At 43.5% G+C, this 13,660-nt stretch overlaps 1 protein-coding gene across 1 annotated transcript in view; it reads left to right on the top strand.

Annotated features, from left to right (window-relative positions):
• Window positions 1-13,660, top strand: part of CTTNBP2NL (CTTNBP2 N-terminal like) — a 363,525-nt gene that overhangs the window by 159,306 nt on the left and 190,559 nt on the right. Inside the window, exons 3-4 of the mRNA XM_043533647.1 lie at window positions 7,042-7,353; window positions 10,773-10,860. The gene's annotated coding sequence lies outside the window, so the exon portion shown is untranslated. The remainder of the gene's footprint in view (window positions 1-7,041; window positions 7,354-10,772; window positions 10,861-13,660) is intronic.

Genomic DNA, 13,660 nt, shown 5'->3' with positions numbered 1-13,660 from the left:
AGCACCCATTTTAGAAAGCCTAATTTGATATGTTTGATTGGGGACTGGGATAATTCCTGCAGAGCTAATTGGTTGGGATCTTACAGCAGCTTGTAATGCTATCTTTATCGGCAAGTATATAATTCAGCCAATAGACTCTGTCTGTGCTATATAGAAGTCCAGACATGGTGTAGTGCCTGGTAAACAATAAGGACAAGAGTGCAGCTCAAGCTGCATGGAAGTCTGTTTGTTTGGGGCTATGATTGTTTTCTTTGCTAAATGCTTCCTGGTTTAGAGGGATTATGAGTCTGTATTTCATGACAGCTACTGAGGGAAATGCATGAAAATAAGATACTTAAATTTCCCAATCCCATTAAGTTCCCCACTGAGGATTCTTTACCAAAACCTGAACTTATTTTTACCAAAACCTGAAAATTTTCTGTGAAAACAGAAGTTTTCTCATGAATGTTTGTTTCCATTTAATCAAAAATGCATTTTTCATGCAAAAAAAAAAAAAGTTTTGACAAAAAATGTTTTTACTGGCTCCACGCGGGGCACTAGTACCTTCTCCCAAGGATTCAGAGCCTGCTACCCAAAAGGGTCTGATGTCCTCCGTTTGGATGGAGGGCAGGTGGTGTCCAGGCAGAGGATGATAATTGGATTTGTGTGTGTAACAGGAGTAGTGGTGCTCCGCCCTTCCCTTCCCAAATAGCCAGTTCCTCCTTTCCCCGCCGACCCAGTGAGCTAGGCTGCAGGGTTTCTACGGCAGCTACAGTATGCAATACCCAGGCCTGCTTCCTCCCTCTCTAACACTCATGCCCTTTCCCAGATCCTGCGCTAGTTGCATCCTCCTCCCCCCTGCCAGCTTCAGCCTTACAAAAACCTATTTAAGGCAAGGTACTGCCAACAAACCCCACCCCTTCTGGAAAGTCATAGCCCAAGCTTCCTGGTAGAAACACTCAGGATCTGGGGCTGGTAGCTGTTGGGCCTCCAGTTTCTATATCTGTACGTGAGGTATCACTATCCCTTCTTTCTCCTGAGTGGAAATAAGGAGGCTTTGGCCTCTTTTTTTCTCATTTTGCAGTGTCTGTCATTTCAATTCCCTTCTGTTCTCCCTCAGGGCTTTTAAACTCAAATCTACTAATGTGGGCTCTCCGAAGGCCTGTCTCTTGTGGACAGCTCCACCCATCCATCTCCGACACCCCAAGAAACAGTGCTGTTCTTTTTGTTATTTCCCTCCTCAAAGAGATGGTTCTCCAAAGACCTGAGCCCTCAGGGTTAGCACCTTTAAATCTAGTCCATTGTTCCATTAGAATGAACATCCTGTAGCGACGGTGATAGGGAATTTATGAGGGGACTCTGAGAAACGTTCCGGGGAAATTAGCAGTGGGAATGTTAATAAAGCAAGTAAAGATGGTAGGAAATTGCGGGGGCGGGAGAATCTAAATGCATTAATTAGTTCCACCAATTCAAGGGAAAGAAATGTGATTAAATAATTCACCTCTACGGAGATTTGGGTCTTGTCCTCTGGATTTCACTCATCAGCAGGAACAACAGGCGATTTCGTACACTAGTAACTTGTATGGCTTGACTGGCTTGTGTGAGGAAAATAAAAAAGAGAGAGAAAAAAGAAGAAAAAAATCTTCAAGTTTAGGCCAGCAGGCACTGGAACTGGCAGGCAGTGAGCAAGTGAATGCAGTCTGGGGTAGATAATATCTTTCTCCCAATGGGGGAGAAAGCACAGACTTATACGGCTGCTGTCAGGGCTGCCTCTTCTGGGACTGGAGCGCATCAGGTCATTCTCAGGCAGCACTAAATACACCCAAATAAACTGAGAAAATAAACTGAGAAAATAGCCCTTTTATAATAAAGAAAGGAGGGAAAAAGGCAAAGTAGTTTTTTCTTCTGCCTCTTTAGGGAGCTGAACTCTCTTTGGGCTGACTTATCAATGGTGAGGGGGGAGGGATAGCTCAGTGGTTTGAGCACTGGCCTGCTAAACACAAGGTTGTCAGTTCAATCCTTGAGGGGGCCATTTAGGGATCTGGGGCAAAAATTGGGGATTGGTCCTGCTTTGAGCAGGGGTTTGGACTAGATGACCTCCTGAGGTCCCTTCCAACTCTGATATTCTGTGATTCTGTGTCTGGAAATGGTTGGTACTGATCACACAAAAGGAGATGCTCTTACAAAGTTCCATAGAAAAAGTCTACATAGGAGTCAAAAGAAGAACATATTTCACTCTGCAGCCCAATTTGAATAAATATTATGAGCTGGAATAAAACAGACTCAGATCCAAAACACCCAATCCGACAAGGATTACATACCCCAAAGTCATTTTGTCCAGTGTTGCTTGTTCAAGCAGGCATTTCAAGAGGCCACTTGCATATGGTTCTGCAAAATGTAATTAACTCCAACTGGAATCTGAGAAGGACACTGTGGCTAATGCCAGCTACTCTTGCAAAATGCACCTCGGGATCTTTAATCCAGCTAAGGCTCTATCAAGTGATTTAAAGCCAATTGGGAACACGGGCATTGGTGGACGGATATAAGTGTCTTAAAACTAGATCAATTGAGAATTATTAAAATGACAAAAAAAATTAAGAAAACAGTTGTAAAGGTAGCCTGCCTATAGTGCCTGTGTTTGAAACAGCGATGGTCCTGATCAGAAGCTGGCCTGACTTGTCAGCCTCACAAAAATCCTCTAATAAAACGGGGGAGGAGAGGTTATCTATTTGCTTTATGGAGACCTTCAGATTTTCATTTTAATGGGACACGGTGCTTGACAGATTGAGCTCTAGCGAGAAGCTTATTGTAAATTCAAGCTGGGGCTTACACAAGCCAGTGAGTCTATTTTCTTCCCTTGTTTGCTGGTTGAGCAGGCTGCCACTCAGAGGGATGACTCAGCATTTTGTCGGGGTTGGCATCCTTCGTGCCGGGTTCTAACCTTTCTGCAGCATTTTACACAGGGCTGCCTTGCCCCCAGACAGTCATTGGCAGCAATGTCAACCGGCTTGGATTGCAAATCGAGAAGTGAGGCTGGAGTAAAAAGCAGAAATATGTACGAGACAACATACACACACAAAGCAGATGAGGGGGCTGTGTGGAAAGGCTTGAGAGAGAAGTAACAGGTATAATCACAGCACAATAGACAAATGGTATAGATGGGACAAATGCCTTGTAGGCAGCTACTGTCAAAGCTGACAGCAGCGCCAGAGAACAGGTAAGGCTCAGGTTTCCAAGCACGGTGGCAATTTAGATCTGTATCATTCAGCTCCATTGACCCAAATGACTTGGAGGAGACTGAATAAGCTCAAACCTGGGCTGTGACTGACATTTGGAACGTGACAGCTGGGTGCCGCATGCTTTTCACTGCCTGAGAAACTTAAGCTACGTACTGGATCCTAGACCACAAGTTGGTCTCTTCTTCTGGTTACACGTCTGTGTCCCCACCGAGTCTATAAAAGAAAAGAAGAGTGAAGGCGATTGCTGTGCAATGGAAGAATCATTTTCCCCCATAACTCCATGGGATAAAATTCAGCCTGTGCCGAGGGCTAACACACTGCCTACGCACACTAAGTAAGTCGTTCTAAACCCACCAGGGGCCGGTATTGAACTCCCTAAAAATCTCGCTCCTGTCTCCCTGGAGTGAGCGGGTAAAAATGTAACAGGCTGGATGAAATGTAAAGTAAGCTGCTAACTTCAGGTCCTTTCACCTTCCTGCTAGGTCACGCTGCATTCTCTTGCACTGGGGCTAGAATGGGGCGAAACTTTTTTGGCAAATCTCTTATTTGGCAAATATCTTCTTTGCCCAAAAGTGCAGTTTGGGGTTGACCTAAACTGTTCATGAATTCAGGTCAAATTCGGCAAATAGTTTTGGCTGGGAGAAAAAAAGAAGATGACGACTACAAGAAAAGGAAATTGCTGTCTCTAAAATCTTCAAACCTGCCTGCCTAAAGTTAGGCATCTACATCCATATTTAGGCACCTCAATAAACATGGCCTGAGTTTCAGGAATCTCTCATTGAATGTAACAGGGTTTTATCATTATTATTTTTAGTAGGTTTCATGCAGTTTAATAGGATTTGTTTATATTTTTTTGTTCTTAATTTAAAGTGCTACATGCTGTTAATCAATAGATTTAATAGATTACACAGTAAGGCCCCAGTCCAGGAAAGCATGCAGGCATCTGCTTCATTTTAAGCACATGAGTAATCCCACTGAAGTTGATCAAACTACTCACCTGCTTAAATGCATGTGCACGCTCAAGTGCTTTGCTGCACCGGTGCTGAAATGAGAGTCTCAGTGGAGCCTTTTGGTACAGTTTTTTTTGGACACGGAGGCGATCTGTAGCATTCTGAACATTTTTGGCACAAGGGGCGAAATTTTCAAAAATGCCTGTGAGTTAAGTGCCTAAGTCCCGTTTTTTTCCATCTCTTCAACTTGCTCCCCGATGCCTTTGCTGAAGGATCTGCACTTCCCTTGCTGTGGTCTGGCACCTTCCTAATGCCCATAGCAGATCAGGAATGTATCACTGGACAGGTGAGCAGTGCACTGAACTGTTTTTGGGAGCGGCACATCCGTTGGCCCAGGCCTTGGCAAGTTGGGGAGAGTTCAGTTCATTCTGAGACATTTTTTTAAAAAGCAGAGAGGCTAAGTAACTCCCTCAACTGAGGAAGGCTGGGTTATGGTTAAAACACTGGATAGGTACTCTGGAGACCTGAGTTTGTTTCCCAACTCTGCCACAAATGTGCTTTACAACCTGGGGCAAGTCACTTAACCCATCTGTAAAATGGGGGGAATTAATACTTCCTTTGTCTGTCTTGTCTATTTAGACTGCAAGCTCTTTGGGCAGAGACTGTCTTTCACCTTGTGTATCTGCAGCATCTAGCACAGTGGGGCACTGAGCTCATTTCGGCCCTGTGGGCACAACTGAATATGAATAACAATAACGATTACACGTGAAATACCAAGAGTTGACCTCTCTGTCAGACTTCTGCAGCCCAACTGTTCAATATTTACGGTACATAATTCAGAGTTGAGACCATCTGGCTATGTCTGAGCATTGGAGCACACAATTGTATAACATCAGACACTCTTTGGTTTCAGCCCAGCTTCCCTGCTCATCCTCGTAGAATGTGATCCTCTTCCTTGTTTGTGTGTGCGTGTTGGGATTGCTTCTTCTAAAGTTGTTTTTAGTGGGTGTTAGACGTTTTCCTTTCTGATTGACTATAAGCATATGGCACCAGTCAGTACGTGCACAGAGAAATAACACATCATTTTCTGTAGCTGCCTACTAAAAATCTAAAGGAAATGTTTTTAGTACAATTTTGTGGCTAAAGAGAGTGGCTTTCAATTTTCAGTTGTTTGGTTTGAAGCTGGAATTACACTAAGCCATAATATGTGAGATTCCTACCTCTATTCTTCTTGCAGAGACAATATAACTGAATACTGAATACTCTTCAAAAACAGCCATTTACAAATTGCAGCAATATTGTACTTTGCTTTCACTTACAGCGATAAACCTGTTGGAGAAAGATACATATACACTGATGTATTATTAATATCTTAGGCTTATTTAGTGACCTTCCCCTTGAACTATACCAGTTATTTACAGAGAGTACCCAGTGGTGAAATGCATCCACTTCTGTGAACTCTGTATCCAAGCTGTGCCAGAAGCAAAACACTGCTCCAATTTTGTGATAACTTCTCTACTTTCAAGTGCAGGTGAAATTTAAAGACAATGGACAAAATGTTTTTCTCGGTTTCAATGATGTCTATACACTCTGATGTCTCTGCAGTTATGTCAGATTTATGCCAACATAACCCAGGGCAGAATTTTCTTCCAGAAATGGAGTTATTCACACTGGAATCTGATCAGAACACTGCCTATGACACTGACCACTCGCTTGTGCAAAACGTGCCAGGGAAAATTTAATGACACCAGATGATCAAGGAATTGGGTTTTATGCCTCATCCAGCAGAACAGCATTGTCCAGTGCCATGCTGAGGCATCGGTTCAGTTCTGACCATATATAATTGTAGGAAAAAAATAGAACTTTTCAGCATTGTGTCTTTCTGTGGAGCACAAACTCTCCTCTCCATTTAGCTTCATCCCAGATGTTTGCTATTCTCCTTGCTAGGCCCTGGTTTGGGATTCTTGGTTTCCTTCACAGCAGGTGGAGATATTGCAAATATCTAAAGCAAGGCAGAGAGATGCACTACTTAGGCATCTTTCAATGCGGTGAATTATAGCAGTGGAAACGCACGTTTCTGTAGGTAAGAAAGCCTGAGCCAATACCCATTCAATCAAAGGGAGCCTTTCTATTGACTATAATGGAAAGCCTAAGGGCTTATTTCTTCCTGTATGGCCATGCAGCAGAATTCAGAGCACATTTACAAAAGTGCTGAGCACCCAGCAGCTCCCATGGTGACACTTATGGCCAAATTTCAAGAAAACCCCAGCAAGTCTCTGAATGGCAGTTCAGCTATTCTGAAAATCCAGCCCTGATTTTTGGGTGCTGAACACTGTGAAAATCTGGTCCATAGTGTTTTAACAGGATTGCTTTGTACATTTGAGTCTATAAGTGTTTCTGTTCGATTAATCTCTAACATTTTGTTTCAAGCATCTTACTTAACCTTTTCAGCATCGCATGACTCTGAGTACACTTGGCTCTCTCTCTTTCCTCTGTTTCACACAATATGTTTTTATAATTTCAAGGGCTTTGATGTGTTTTGAATCCCCATCGCTGCTTATGTTTATAAAGCTGGTCACTGACTGGCCTCCTCCTGAAGTCAATCTGATCACAGAGCTGGAAAAGTTTTGAAATACTTTATCAAAACATCATCATCTTGGCTCCTACAGGAGTACAAGGCTTTCACTGGATCCAGAGCTGAACTCTTTTGAAGTTTTCACCTCTGGGGCTTAATTTTTGAGCTGAAAATTCTCTTTATTGTCGCTTCTTGAGGAGTCATGCAGAGAGTTATATTTTAAGCAAGACATTCTGACTGTTTCATTAGGGAAGAGCTGGCTATTATTTTTCTCATGCTCCTTTTATTTCTTCCATAGACTCAGTTTCCACTGCCAAGAAGGAGAGATTATCTACATTCACCAGGGGCCTGTTTCTCCTGTTCGGCACCAGTGTCAATCAGGAGTGACTCCACTCACGTCAGTGCTGATGTACCACAGGGAGATCAGGTGCAGGCTCAAATACCCCAAGGACCTGATTTTAAACAGGTGCTGGCCAGCTACAACTCCATTTGATCTCCAGAGGGCATTGCAAATGCTCAACTCCACGGAAAGCTGGGCCTTAGAGCTTTCACGCACTTCTGAAGAGTGAATCCTGCTGTCAAGGGAGTAACTGAAACCCATTCAGCACAGGTAGGAGACCCTGAGGGAATGGATGTATCATTTAGTGCCCCCCAGGGAAATGGGGAGGCTGAAGGAACCCTTTACCCCCCTCAAACACTCCTTTGGAGCTTTGACTTTGTTAGCACATAGTACAGGAGAGGTGGTATGGAATCTCAGGCTGGTTTTTCTAGTTGTTCCCCTTTCTGATGTGCTGGTGCTTGAAATCAGTGCAAAGAGTCATAGGTAAAACAATAAGAAAAGGAGTACTAGTGGCACCTTAAAAGCCTCTCAGACACAGAGCAAAGTTACCATCACCTATTCCAGGAAATGTTAACTGGTTTAATAGAAAGCAACACCACGAAACACTTGGATATTATGGTGATGGATACTATTAGAAAACTGTAGGAGAGACAGACAAGATGAGGAAGAGCTAGCTGTCGCAGGGGAGTGACTACATTACATGGATCGATACACTGTTGACTAATATATATGTTGGGCTAGTATGTGTATCTATGGTGTACCCACGCCATGTGTATACTGGTATGGAGTAAGCACAAATAGCATTAAACACAAACATTCTAGTAGTTGTATAGTTTTACTGAGCCTATACTTTTCACATAACTCATGTGATCTCTTATGCTAAGTATCCCATAATCTCTTGCCTTCACTGAAGAAAGTTTTGGGTAAAGCAAATGGGGAAGCTTTCAAGACCAGGACAGATGAGTGTTTTACCATAGCAAGAGGAAGGGAGTTGGTAACAAACCTAGGGGGTACCTCCATGCCCTTTAGTACCTGGAATGCATATGTGCCGAACAAGAAGCTAGGGAGTACACCATGGTCCCAGAAAAGCGAGGCAGAAAGCTGATTGGTTCAGTGTAGTTTCAGGTAATGCATATAGTACCTTGTACTTGTAAACAGGGCCGGCTCTACAGGTTTTGCCGCCCCAAGCAGTGAACAAAAGCTGCCGCCGGGGACGGCAAAAGGGAGAAGCTGCCGCCGATTTGCCGCCGCGGCCGGCAGAACAGAGGGTGGGGGTGCGGACGACATTCAAGTGTATCCTTCCTGTCCCACGGCAGCAACTTAAATATAGAGCAATTGGCTTTGTAACGCATTGTCTTGATGCAGCAAAGAATCTACTGCAGCATTACGGCACAGTGACAGAATGCACTTTAATGGTGAAAAAATATGAGTATGATCGCGAATAAGATTTTATGGATTTATGAAAAAATACATACGCGTATCTTGTTGAATATAGCTTTCCATTTGGAAGCTGATTTTAATTAGATATCCTGATATTATGCTCTTCATAAATGATGCAAGTGGTAAAACCTCTTCTTTTCCTTCCCTGGTATATACAAATGCAAGCTCAATTCTGGAATTTAATACATGGTAATGCTTTGGATTTCAAAAAATAATCAGGCAGCATCAAAAATATGAACAGCTGTCATCTACCCTGCCTCTTAAAGGGTACTGTGCCAGGGTGAGAGAGCCACCGTAAAGCCTTCATGTTGAAAGTCAAGAATGGGGATTTATTTGTTTATGTAAGAATTCATTTCCTCCACTTTCAATGTAAATTTATTTCTCCAGTGTCTATCTGGCCCTCTTTGATATGTGAAACTGATGTGCTGTTGTACAGGAAATAGGAACATATGTGCCCGATATACATCTTTCACCTCTGAGGCACTCAAGTCATTTGCTTGGCTTCGGTGCTTCCCATTATACTGTAACTAGCTCAAGGATAGGTCCCTGAGCTGCCCAGGAGGAGTGGGGGGGTTTTCTTGGGAAGGTGCTTGTTGCAAAAGAGGCTTTACTTTTTGGGTGTAAGGGGGGGAGGGACTTGGAGATTACACAAAGTAAAATAGCTTATGTCAAGGAAGATCTAGAGCTCTTGATGCTGGGATGTAAGTACAATGTGGGACCTGATTTCATGTCCATCGGTGACACGCCAGGCAGGGAACCATATCCCTTTGAGCTGTGGCTGTGAGGCCCCAGTCCTGCAAAGAAAACCTCATGTGTGGAGCCCTGTGCGCAGGGAGAGCCCCACTAAATTCTCTTGCGAGCACAAGAGTACACCCATGTGGTTCTGTTTGCAGGGGTGAGGCCAACCTAACAAGTCAGTGTGACCTCTGCTCTTATTTGTAAATCCAGAGTAAGGCAGTAAAGCCAGAGGAGTTACTCTGGATTTATGCAGTTGAAAATGAAAGAAAATTGAGACCACTGTGTTTCTGTTGGGATCAGATCATGCTTGAATAAATTCACTAATCGCTTACTGTATAACTTGGGGGTCAGCAGCCTTTCAGAAGGGGTGTGCCGAGTCTTCATTTATTCACTCTAATTTAAGGTTTTGCGTGCCAGTAATACATTTTAATGTTTTTAGAACGTCTCTTTCTATAAGTCTATAATGTATAACTAAAATTGTATGTATGTAAAGTAAATAAGGTTTTTAAAATATTTAAGAGGCTTCATTTAAAATTAAATTAAAATGCAAAGCCCCCCGGACCGGTGGCCAGGACCCAAGCAGTGTGAGTGCCACTGGAAATCAGCTCGCATGCCACCTTTGGCACCCGTGCTATAGGTTGCCTACCCCTGGTATAACTCATACCTGGCAGAGATGGCTGAAAGTCGGGGACAGTAATTGAGGCATCAAAATTCATATTTTTGGACAGTTTTTAAATTTTGATTTTTTTTCAAAGCAAAACTTCATCTCTTGTCTTTGCTGAGTTTGGCAAAGCTTCACCACAGGCAGAATTGAACTTTTAACCAGAAAAAAGAGAGGGTTTTTTCTTTTAAATGTTGTGGAACTATTGTTAGAACTCTTCCTGCACAAAAACCTGGATTAGTTTTAATGAGCTAAAGAGAAAAAATGAGAGAGAATGTCTGACCCGTGAATAAACAGACTTATAGAAGATAGAGATAAAATAACCAGTTAGATCCCATCCAGTCCAGTCCATCTTCCTGCTCGATAGTTCCCTATAGTCAGTCATAGAAGACATATCTAAACCCAACAAATAAGAAAAGCTAAGCCTTATCGACCAAGGGAAAAAGAAACTTACATGCTACAATGATGATCCACCATTCATGTGGTCAACAGGAACTCTGCTATATTCGTTGCCATACTGACTTGAGTGGTTATATTGGTGGGCTATGAAAGAAATGGGAGTTTTCTCTATGCAAGCCATGACAAGCAGGCTTCACTCAGCTCCTGAATAATTCAGGATGTGCCTTTGATTAATTTCATGTGAAAACGGAAACAAAGTTTACTGCAACTATAGGCCCTTGAAGTGTGGATTGCCAGAGAAAATGTGCAAAGTGCTGTCATGAGAGGATTAATTACTTAGATTAAATATTTTATAAGTTAAATAATGTGTATTTTTGGAGACAAAATGGAATGTCATTTTTCCCCCAAGACAGGGGAAAGTAACTGTATTCGCTTCCCATTAAACCCACAGAGCCCAGTAATAAAGGAGGATGAATTGGGGCTGTAATTTCCATCTGACACTCAAATTTATATTCTGAGCAGCTTTTCATCTTCTCCCTGTAAGTATTGCTCCAAGCTTTAAAGTTTCTACATCAGTTATATGGCTTTGGGGCGGGAAGGGGGGAGAAAAAAGCCCTGTTAATTATGATTGTCTGTTACCGTCTTGCAAGATCTAAAAGGAGATTGCATGATGGAGGGTGTTTTTTATTATTATTATCTGTCCTGTGCAGGATAATGGCAGAGCCTCAGTGTATCATCTTCCTTTTTTCTTCGACAGAAAAAAGCTGAAGTCAATTTCAGGCACTGGATAGCACAGGAAACTGCATGCTGCTTTTGAAGCAGTGTGCACATCTAGGGCAGTCCCAGCTTGCAAATGCCCCGGAGGGACCACCACAATGGGTCAGAATCCAGTGCCAGGGTGAGATTTTCAAAGCAAGCAAGTGGATGTGGTCACATAGCGAAAACTAACTGGCGTTGAAAATCTCAAGACCAGGGTTTGTCTGGCCTCAGTGGTGGGGTCCAGGTTTGATTGGTTTGTCGTTACATGAACATCTGTCCACTAACAGCTGGGCTGGAAACACTTGGTCTCATTCATATTGCTAAAGACTCAGCTCATCTCACCTAGGCCACTCAGTTGCCATCCAATGACTTTTGTCACCACAGTCTTGGTCAGATTTGAACTCAGGATGAGGTTGGAGCCAAATCCTGCAAGCTACTCTTCATTGTCATTCCCCTGTTCCCATGCAACATCATAGTGATTTTGGTTGGGTTCAGCACAGGCATGCAGAGAAGCTTCCAGGATCGGAGCCCAAGAAGTGAAAAGCTCCATTGATTTAGAGATCTTTGTATCTCCTCACCACCAGCCATCCAGTCCCCTCAGCAAACCTGCTTTAATTTTGCCATTGGACTTTCAATGACACTGCATACACTTGGGAGATTCTTTCCAAATTAAAATCCCATTCATTGTGCTATGCCTACAGCCTGCAGAATCCCAGACTGGGGTTGGAGCCAGAGCACTGGATGGGGGAGGAGACTGGCACCTTGCTTGGCTTTTTCTGCAAAGAAACTGAGAATTGTAATGAGCAGCGATGTCTAATATCTTTTCCTTCTTGGGGATGGTTGAGTGAAATATGTCATTTGGTTGGAATAATGTAGTAGAAGATTCATTACTCCCTTAGAAGGTTTTTCAAGAATAATTGGACAGTAGATTTTACCTTAGGTTCCTCGATCAAAACTGCTGATCTCAAAGCTACGAAACTGCAGGTCCTTGGAACAAAGGTCAGGCAAACTGATTTGGAAGCTTTGTAAACTGGCTTTAATCCAAATTAATCCTTTGACAGATTAAAAACAAGTTTGGATAAACTCCTCCTCTTCCTCCCCCTCCCCCGCCCTTTTAGGCCTTCCATCCTTTAAGACAGCAGTTCTCAAACTGTGGGTAGCAGTACCATTTTAATGGGGTCACCAGGGCTGGCTCAGACTTGCTGGGGCCAAAGCCAAAGCCAAAGCCAGAGCCCCAGCACCCGAGACCGTAGCCTGAGGGTTTCAGCCCTGTGTGTTGGGATTCAGGTTACAGGCCCCCTGCCTGGGGCTGAAGCCCTTGGGCTTCAGCTCTGCTCCTCCCCCGGTCAGTGGGGCTCAGGCAGGCTCAGACTTAAGTCCCCAGTCCTGGGGTCGTGTAGTAATTTTTATTGTCAGAAGGGGTCACGGTGCAATGAAGTTTGAGAATCCCTGCTTTAGGATCCACACTGAGTGGTCTCAGAAGATCAGACATTTTTTACTGTCTTGTTCCAAATTTAAACCCTGTGGGAGGCTGAACTCCCCCAGCAGCAAGGTGGAGTTCCATGCCCTGTGACCAAAGGGCATGAGAACTGGTGACAGGAGCATGCTGGAGCCTACTGGAGAGACAGAGGGCATGTCCACACTGCAATAAGAAGTAGACCTACCCAGACAAAATCCCCTTCCAGGGGAGATTTTTGTGGAAATTAACAGCAGTTTATTTAGCTTTGGAAGGTGGCAGTGGTTCTCTGCTGAAGTTGTGAATTCTTGGCTGGAATGCATGAAACCCTGTGCAATGTGTAGCAAAAAAAAAAAGGTTAAAAATAAAGGCCTTCCCCAAGCAGCCAGAAGCCTTGCAGCTGCTGCCAGTTATCCACCAGTTGGGCTTAATGAGACGGCAAGAGTTCTGTGGAGGAATGTGCAAAAACCTAATTAGCAGTACCTGTTTCCCCCGTATGAGTAAGGTCTTATTGGAAAAACCCGGGAAGTGGGTGGGCAGAAGCCCACCCACTACTAAAGGCCCCTCCCCAAGCCTAGCAGGAGGGACCACTGGACCCAGGGACCAACTAATTACGGGGGACAACTAATGAAAAACAGGGATTGGAGTGAGGGTCAGAGGTTCAAAATGAGGGTACCGAATGGGGACACTGAGCAGAGCGCCCCGGACAGCGCCCACTGCTCCTCAAAGCTGTCAAGGGAGCCAGCAGACACTCCCCAGTGGAACTCTGCTCGGATGCGTGAAACAAGGGAGGTATATCAGTGGTTCTCACCTGGGGGGTGTACACAGATCTTCCACAGGGCACATCAACTCATCTAGATATTTGCCTAGTTTTACAACAGGCTACATAAAAAGCACTAGCAAAGTCAGTACAAACTAAAATTTCATACAGACAAGGACTTGTTTATACTGCCCTATATACTATCCACTGAAATATAAGTACAATATTTATATTCCAATTGATTTATTTTATAAGTCTACGGTAAAAATGAGCATGTCAGCAATTTTTCACTAGTAGTGTGCCAACACACATGTATTTTAATGTCTGATTTTGTAAGCAAGTCATTTTTAAGTGAGGTGAAACT

The sequence above is a fragment of the Chelonia mydas genome, chromosome 21 (genome assembly GCF_015237465.2).
Source record: "Chelonia mydas isolate rCheMyd1 chromosome 21, rCheMyd1.pri.v2, whole genome shotgun sequence".
Taxonomy (NCBI): domain Eukaryota; kingdom Metazoa; phylum Chordata; order Testudines; family Cheloniidae; genus Chelonia; species Chelonia mydas.
This window is presented reverse-complemented; position numbering and strand designations above follow the sequence as displayed.